The sequence below is a fragment of the Mastomys coucha genome, unplaced genomic scaffold (genome assembly GCF_008632895.1).
Source record: "Mastomys coucha isolate ucsf_1 unplaced genomic scaffold, UCSF_Mcou_1 pScaffold6, whole genome shotgun sequence".
Taxonomy (NCBI): Eukaryota; Metazoa; Chordata; class Mammalia; order Rodentia; family Muridae; genus Mastomys; species Mastomys coucha.
Genome location: NW_022196912.1, coordinates 18,891,558 through 18,901,090, shown reverse-complemented (window position 1 = coordinate 18,901,090; position 9,533 = coordinate 18,891,558).

Sequence of the window (9,533 nt, the reverse complement as noted above, 5' to 3'; positions counted from 1 at the left end):
AAAAAAAAGAAAAGCACATGTCACTGTGCTGGCTAATTTTATGTTAATTTGACACTGGCTAGAGTCATCTGAGAGGAGACCCCAATTGAGAAAATGCCTCCAAAATACTTGGGTGTAGGCAAGTTTGTATAGTATTTTCTTTTTCTTTTCTTTCTTTTCTTTCTTTTTTTTTTTGAAACAGGGTTTCTCTGTATAGCCCAGGCTGTCCTGGAACTCACTCTGTAGACCAGGCTGGCCTCGAACTCGGAAATCTGCCTGCCTCTGCCTTCCAAGTGCTGGGATTAAAGGCGTACACCACCACCACCCAGCTTGTATAGTATTTTCTTACTTAGTGATTGATGAGGGAAGGCCCAGCCCATTTTGAACGGTTCCATCCCTGGGATGGTGGTCCTGGGTTGTATAAGAGAGCAGGCTCAACAAACCATGAGGAATAAGTCAGAAAATAGCATCTCTCCACTGTCTCTCTATCAGCTCCTGCTTCCAGATTCCTGAATTGTTTAAGTTCCTATCCTGACTTCCTTCAGTGATGAAGTAAGATGTAGAAGTATAAACTGAATAAACCCTTCTCTCCCCAAGTTGCTTTTGGTCACGGTAGTTCATCATAGCAGTAGTAACCCTAACTAAGACAAAGTTGGATAGTGGGGTGTTGCTGGGACAGATCTGACCATGTTGTTTCTGGGAATATTATGGAAGAAGGATTTGGAATGTTGGGCTAAGAAAGCCACTGAGTATTGAGAGCTTAATGTTCTGTAGTAGTTTAGAAGAAAAGAACATTGAGAGCAGCGGAGATGATGGAGGCCTAGCTTTGGAGTTTCAGAGGAAAACAAAAAACCCTACTGGGTCATTTGTGTGAAGAACCTGTAGTGTCTGATCAGCTGGAAGTGAAGAATTGGGTGTGATCAACAAGAAACCAGAACCAAAACCTTTCTTTCTCTTGGACAATGAATGCTGGTGAGCTGGTGCTGAAGAATCAGCTGTCATTAGAGGAAGCCAACATCACTGAGATAAAATTTTTAGAAAATGTTTCTTCAGAGTCAGCACATGTTAGCTGTGTTCAGAGGTAGTCAAGGTTATACCTTGTGCTGGCAGGTACTGGTTTTAAAGGCATGAAGGGGTCATGAAGAGCTATAGTGGGACTTCCTTGTACCTGGCATGGTTAAATAGTAACACAGAATTATTTATATTTATTAAAGCTTAAGTATATAGTTGAGTCTATAGATTCTCAGCTAGTTCATCAAAATTATCCTGATTATTCTAGCCCAAATCCTACCACATGGCTAGCTCTTTATCTCTCTCCCAGCCTGGGTACAGCTGTTTCTTTCCATGTTCTCCTAGCAAATTCCCACCTCTGATTTCTTCTTTCAGAAACCCTTTCTCTTCATGGAAGTCCCACCTTCCCCTTCCAGCCCAGCCATTGGCCATCAGATTTTTACTAAGTCAATCAGTAAGTGAGGAAGGTGAATGTTTACAAAATAAAAAGCCTGATGTGGGGCCATAGATCTCTGCTGGTACAAAATTAACAATTGAATATACAGAGACATACCATCACACAATGTATAAAAGGTTACCCCTTTTAGCAGCTGAGGCTTGGCACTACGAAGGGCCAGAAGAACCCATTGGCGAAGGTGCAGCAGTGAAGCCCCAGGATTGAAGAAGTTATGTGGGAAAGTTGAGGCTTTGCACCACTAAGAGAGCCCAGGAGAGGCTATTGGTGAAAGCGTAATCTAGTTATAGCAGAAGACCTCAGAATTTTGGAGATGCCAGAACCATGGATGATTACCAAGAACAGCAACAGCAGGGAATGGAGCAAGCTTAGAAGGCAATCTGTGTGTGCTGCAGAGGGCAGAGTTAGAGAAGTGACCCAAGCCCCTTTGAGGAAGCCAGAAGATTGTGAGGGAATTCCAGATATTGGACATTGAATTATTTACACTGTTGGAGTGTGGTTTTACTTTATTCAGATTATGACTGTGCCCTGTTCTTTCTTCTTGAAGTAAGAAAGCATTTCTTATTTTTGCCTTTATAGAATCTCACAGTTGAGAGACTGTGAATTTCTAAAAGAGATTTTAGATTTTAAAGATGACATTAGATTTTTCTAGAAATTGAACTTTAAAGGTGTTTAAATTGGTAAAAACTGTAGTGCAAAAGTAACTTTTATTTACCAGATGTAATTGTCATCTGGGAGGCTTACTGCTGAATAACCTCATCCTTTTTAGCTCTTTCTGAACACTGTCTAGCTCAACTCAGTTGCTCTGGCTCAAACTCCTCTCCAAGCTGACTGATTCAATCTGGCTTCCCTTGGCTTCTCACTGAATTGCTCTGCTTGGCCTCAAACTAACTCTGGCAATCTGTTCTAATCTTCTGACTCCTGCTCATTCTGTCTTCACCTGCAACCTATCTCTGTAAAACTGACCCAGGAAAACTGCATCTTTATGTGCTGATCTCTGAAGTTCTCTCCTGCGATGATTTCCTCAGAGCTGGGCATATCCTATCTCTGACTCATTCCATCAATTTTTTTTCTGATTTGTCTCTTTGTCCCTCAATTAGACATCACTTTCAAACTTGGCTGCTTCCTTCTACAAACTAACCTTACCTATATTGTTTGGGATTAAAGGTGTGAACTAAGGGTGTTGTTTGATTTCAGCAAGAGAGATTAAAGGTGTGTGGTGTGTCTGCATTCCAGCCAGATCACAGAGACCTAGGTCTTTGCATGTGATCCCTTGCCAAAGTCGCTGTGTTGCTAGATTAAAATTCTTCCATCCTGTGGACCATTTTTAAGTTTCTAATTTGTTTTGTATTTATGGAATTTATTAATCTGAGATCTTGGGAAATGAACCAAAAGAAGAAAAAGTTATGTCTTAAATTATGTTGTGTGTCAAGCTGACAAGAGGTCAATTGTGCTGGCTAATTTTATGTTGACTTGACACAGGCTAGAGTCATTTAAGAGGAGGGAACCGTAACTGAGAAAATGCCTTGATAAGACTGTGTGTAGATCTCTGCAAATGCCACAATCGGCAGCAAGGCAATCTGTCAGTGGCAGGAAGGAAGTCCAGCTCAACACAATTCACTAGCCAGTGTGGGATCAAACTTCGAGAGTCTGACACCAGGTAATTTTAGACATATTTAAGCACAGCACAATTTGGAAAAAGTTTCCTGATGATAATCAACTCAATCCTGTGTGCACAACAAAGCTTGAGGCATGATTACTTTGAAACTCTTGAAGAACAAGTGATATCTTTCATAAGATAGGTTCTGTAGATTAACTGTGGAAGCAGGTTCCAATATAAACAAGCATACGATAAGGGTTCAGGGGAGGATTTTGCTATAGATTGACTGAGGTAAACAAGCTCTAGACAAGGGTTTGGAGGAGCTGGTGTGGCCTGGCCATACAGTTAGCACAGAGATCACCAGGCTGTTCACCACAAGCATTCTCAGCCTTCTGGGCAGAAAAAACAGGATATACAACTCTTGTTTTGAAAATACAACCCGGTGTGTTTAACATCCCTGGTTTGCCTGGTTTATCTGTAGCACAGGGACTTCCACGCCTTCCACAAGACTAAGCTATAAGCAAGCCGACAGAGCATTATCTTAATCAGTGATCAATGGAGGAGGGCCCAGCCTATTGTGGGTGGTACCATTCCTGGGTTGGTGGTCCTGGGTTCTGTAAGCAAGCAGGCTAAGCAAGCCACTGGGAACAAACCAGTAAGAAGCCGTCCTCTATGACCTCTGCATCAGCTTCTGCCTCCGGGTTCCTGACCCGTCTGAGTTCCTGTCTTTTTTGTTTTTGTTTTTGTTTTTCGAGACAGGGTTTCTCTGTATAGCCCTGGCTGTCCTGGAACTCACTCTGTAGACCAGGCTGGCCTCGAATCCAGAAATCTGCCTGCCTCTGCCCCCCAAGTGCTGGGATTGAAGGCGTGCACCACTATCACCTGCCCTGAGTTCCTGTCTTGACTTCTTTTGATGATAAACTATGACATGTACGTGTAAGCTAAATAAACCTTTTCCTCTCCAAGTTGCTTTTGGTCACGGTATTTATTTTATCACAGCAATAGCAACCCCAACTAAGACAATTTAACATTTAACAGATTTTATGTTTATGAATACATATCAGTTTTTAGACATTTGATTTGTAAGGTTCGTAGCACAAAGGTTGAGCAGGAGGTATGGGGACCCTCCAGATCTCCCTGGCACTGTATATTCACAGCCTCCTCCATTATCTCTGTCTTCACAGTTTTGCATTTTACAGAAAACTGTTTAATAGAAGCCAGACAGTAGTGCATCGCCTTTTTAGGTTACCTTCTTTCAGTTAATAATTTTCATTTAAAATTCCATCTTTTTTTTTTTAAACAGATTGATAGTCATGTCTTTGTAGCATTAATATTCCACTATCCAGTGTGCCACAGTTTATTTGTTCATTCACCAGATGAAGGACTCTTGATTGCTCCCAATGTTTGTCAATTATGAATAAAACTGCTATAAATATCTTTGTCCTGGTTTGTTTGTAGACATGATCTTTGTTTTGTTTTGTTCAAGAGAGGGTCTTACTATATGCATATGTCCTGGTTAGCCTTAGCTGTCAACTTGACACAGCCTAGAATTATCTGGGAAGAAATCTCAATTTAGGAATTATCTAGATCAGATTCACTCCAGGGCAAGTCTTTGGTAGACTGTCATGATAATTGATTGATAGTGGGGGGCCCAGCCCATTGTGTGGGGATACCTTTCACTGAAAAGGTAGTCCTGAATTGTAAAAGAAAGCAAGCTAAGCACAATCAATGCCAGCTAGGCAGCAAGCAGAATCTCCCAAGGTTCTTCTGTACCTCCTTGACTGTGAAGTGAGTTCCCAGTAGGAGGAATGCTGTGTGGAACATCAATCAAGCCTGCCTGCAGACTCCAGACCTGAGTTCCTGCCTTGACTTTCTCACAATGGCAATGCTGACTATGGCCTGGAATTGTAAGCCAAATAAACCCTCTCCTCCTCTAAGTTGGGTTGGGTTGGGGTATTTTGTCACAGCAACAGAGATGAAACTAGAACAATGTAAAGTGTGTGTATGTATGTGTATTATATGTTTCAGGATGGCTTTGAATGTACAATTCTTCTGGACTCTTAGAGAGCTGGGATTCTATATATATGCTAATCCTTGTTATTTTTTCAAACATATACCATATTATTTAATAGATTTTAAAATATTTTATGAGTACTTTTCTATCTTTCAAACCTCATTTTACTTGTGATATTTTAGTTCACGGTGCTGTGCAACACTGAACATAAGTTTTAAACTCACGTGGAAATATCAAGGCACACAGTTGCTGGATTATACAATAAATATGTGCTCTCTTCTGTAAGAAATTCCTAAACTGTCTTCCAAAGTACCTTGAATTTTGAGTCTCATCAGCAAGGAATAAGAGCTCTGGCTCCTCTCATCAGAATGCCCTATATTCTCTGCTTTGGATTTTGATAGCTAAGGTATCATTTGTGGTGTGTGTGTGTGTGTGTGCGTGTGTGTGTGTGAGTGAGAGAGAGAGAGAGAGAGAGAGAGAGAGAGAGAGAGAGAGAGAGAGAACTAGGCACATCCTCCACTGTACCTACCCCTCCCTGCTTCTGTCTTACTGTGGACTGACTGCACCCATCTGTGGACTCACCTGATTCTCTTCCTGTCAGTGAGAACCTTCAGGGCATCCTTGCAGTCTCTGTAGTGTCTGGGTTATAGTGTTGTTAAAAGTCCCATTGAGTTGAATAAGCCAAAGTTCAGAGGCTAAAAGGTCAAAGATTTAATGTGAAGAGCCCCTGACTGGGAAGGGAGGAGATACTTATTGTTTAGAAGAAAAAAAAATCTCTCAATCCATGTCTAGCTCTCTATTCTTCCTGTCTCAGTGCGTCAGGTCTGGTTGAGGTGCCAAAGATAGGTACTGGCAACTCAGGGCTGCCCCAATTACCAGCCATTTGAGTGCAGAGCTCAGGACATTTCCCTCTTATAAAGACATTCCAATCACAGAGATCTTGAGGGATGATGGAATCTGACCTCCAGATCCCTACAATGAATATATTGTGAAAACAACAATGGTTTGGAAGGGATTTAAAAGACAGAGAGAAGTTGCTTTGCAAAAATCTCTCTTTTTGAGTGGCATATTTTTAAGCTATAAAACTGTAAGGTATATTTTATGGGCTTTGTCTTCCTTCATAGCTCTATAAAAATCATTGTTTTATCAGTGCCTTCCCTCTGTGGGAAGTCAATGATGGGTAAGCAGATGATCATTTTATTTCCTGGTGGAGACAAGCTGTGCCTGACTTTATTATACCTGGTCCCCCCCTGAAAGGGGGGTTCAAAGTACATGCTAGTCCATTCTCTTTGGCAGAGAGGAGCTGTAAACACATTCTCATCTGCTTGATCTTCTTCTTATATTAGAAAATTTCAATGATTATGGGTTTTTATTTCTCTTGTGGGGAGCTTGCAAATAATATCTATGCCTCCTGTTTTCCAGATGCAAATGCAATGTCACCTGGAGTAACACAGGACACAGCATTGATTAGTTTCATTATATTCTATCATGAGTATCAGTGGAATCTTAGCTCAGCATACTAAGGTTAGCTACCCTCTTAGTCAAAAGAGTGATGCTTAATTTGTCTCTGAAGAGATTTTTCAGGGCTGGTGGGTGAATAGCTCAGTTGGTAGAGCATTCATGAAGCCCTGGGTTGATACCAGATACCACATAACCCAAGGATGGCGGTACCCTCCTGTAATTCCAGGACAAATGTGTAGCAGCTAGAGGATTGGGAGTTCAAGGTCATCCTTGCTTACATATTGAGTTCAAGGTCAGCCTGGGCAACATGAGACTGTGTCTCAAAAGAATCAAACAAATAAATGAAGAACTTTCCCTTCTTGGCGCTACTTGGTCACACATCTTGTTTTCACACTTTGATAACCTTCCTGTTGTCAGGGAAACTCATATTAAATGATTCCCAGCCTTTGGTCTCTCCGTCCCTATAGCTAAGAAAGACTATCAGTACTTGGCAAAAACTGATTTCCTGTGTCATGCTAAGTATGTATGGCCAGTAGCTTTTGGTTTTGTGGAACGCTGGCCTAGATGATAAGTGTTAGGTCCCTTACTCAGGACAAACTAACTGAGGTGCCTATTTAACATCAAAGCGGCTGCTGGCTGCGAGTCTCTCTCCGAATCACCAACTCTTGTCACGGAGTCCTGGCTCCTTTCAGAACTTTTCGTTCTACGCGCTACGCTGAACCTTTCTGGCCCTGGAGCTTCTCTCCCCTCAGCTTCTCTGATTCCTATATTACCCTGCCACGTTGGTTACACTTTGGCTGTGTTCCCCCTTATATCCACAGGAGACCTTCTCCTCAGCCACACCCAGGGACAGACACTGTCCTCATTTTTTTTTTTTTTAAATTCAATGAGGTGCCATGAACTTTCAATATTAAACAATGCTATAGTCAGTTAGGGACTGCCTCAGGGTCAGCTGTGGAGATACAAAGGAGATACAATGCTCACCAATTGCTCACCCTGCTAATGTAACAGACTCAGGAATCCCTCGACTATCTGCCAATCATGATCAGAAAATGTATCCCACTTTTATATGGGTCAGTTAGAGAGAGAGGGGGAATTAGGACTATAATCATAGTTTAAATAATCAGAATGAGAATACAGGAGAACCTTGCTTGAAGGTCGTCATCCCTTTGGTCATGAATCTACAGACAAGTGAAGTACCTACAGTACCCTTGAAGTACCTACAGGGTACTATTAGGAACTGGCCTCCCATTCCCCAGCAGGCTTCATTCTATTCCTAGTTTTTCATTTATAATATGTGTTAAGCATCTGTTTGTCTCAAACCACTCCATGAAGCAGATAGTCCATTATAGTGAAGTTACTAAATCTGGCCTCTGTTCTTTTTAGGGTTTTTCTTTCTTTTTTCCTTCCTTCCTTCCTTCCTTCCTTCCTTCCTTCCTTCCTTCCTTCCTTCCTTCCTTTCTTTCTTTCTTTTTTGTTTTGTTTTGTTTTTTCGAGACAGGGTTTCTCTGTATAGCTCTGGCTATCCTGGATCTCACTCTGTAGACCAGGCTGGCCTCAAACTCAGAAATCCGCCTGCCTCTGCCTCCCAAGTGCTGGGATTAAAGGCGTGCGCCACCACCTGGATATTTTCTTATAGTAATGAAAAACTAATTCCATTAGGAGTTGGGGAGACCAGGCCCAATTTTGAACTAACTGGTTGAATTTTGACCTTGACAACCAGTCGAAGCTAGCTCTAACACTATTTCCCTGACAAAGACTTTTAGAAGTCTAGTGCGCTATTTATTGTGCTACAGAGCCTTGGCAGGACCTGTACTTAGTGTTTGGAGAGATCACTAATCTGATTTTCAAAGTGGCTGCAGTGTCTACAAACTCCCTGGCAGTGCCTGCAGACTCTAATTTCTTCAAGTCCTCTTATCAAGATACTTTCTGAGCTTATGCAACTCACCAATAGAGCAACAAGGCACGGGGCTCCACCCTTAGCATCTGACGAACAAATAGAACATAAAGATATTCCTGACCAGCTAGCTGCAGGTTCCCTTTCTCATAAACGCTGGAAGAGCTCCATTGTTGTGCCAATTGAAATTGACTTTTTTGGGTAAGCTGGCCCACACGTCTCTCCCCTGGTTTCTCAAATCAAACAATTAATTGGGTTTCAGCTGGCTGACTTAGACCTTTAACATGAGTGGTTCCATTGTGATGTTCAGTCACAGCTACTTGACAGAAGCATGGTCAAGACCAATAGTCTCCTGTTATATTTCACTGAACAATTCTCATCTATTACCTGTTTTTTTTTTTTTTTTTCTGAACATGCTCCTTTAACAAATCTCAGATGCACCAAAGTCAGGCTCGGACTCCATATCTCAGCAGTCTGTCTTGGAAAGTGTCTATGGTGGTTTGATTACGCTTGGCCCAGGGAGTGGCACTATGAGGAGGTGTGATCTTGTTGGAGTGGGTGTGGCCTTGTTGGAGAAAATGTGTCACTGTGAGGGTGGGCTTTCAAGCTCCACCGAGTGAAAAGAGGCAGTCTGCTCCTGTCTTCCTTTGGATGAAGATGTAGAACTCTCAGCTTCTTCTACAGCACCATGCCTTCCTGGATGCTGCTATGCTTCCTGTCATGAAAATAATGGACTAAAGTCACAATCTGTAAACCAGTTGGAATGTTGTTCATTATAAGACTTGCCTTGGTCATAGTGTCTCTTTGGAGCAATGGAAACCCTGACTGAGACAGTGTCCCTCCCTGCCAGTCCAGAATGACACTCTTTCAGGAACCTTTCTCAGGTTGTGCCCTTATCCACCTTCTACTGCAAAGAAAAGAGAAGGGGCAAGCTCTGAATGTGAGCGAGAGAAATACAAAGTGAAGAGAAGTAGGAACTGTGGGTGTGTCTGCAGGGAGGATGAGACAAAGGATGTGATTGGCTGATAGAATTAAAACAGATATTTATAGCTTTTTTTTTCTTTTAGATATTTTCTTTATTTACATGTAAATTTCTCCATTCCCAGTTTCCCCTCCA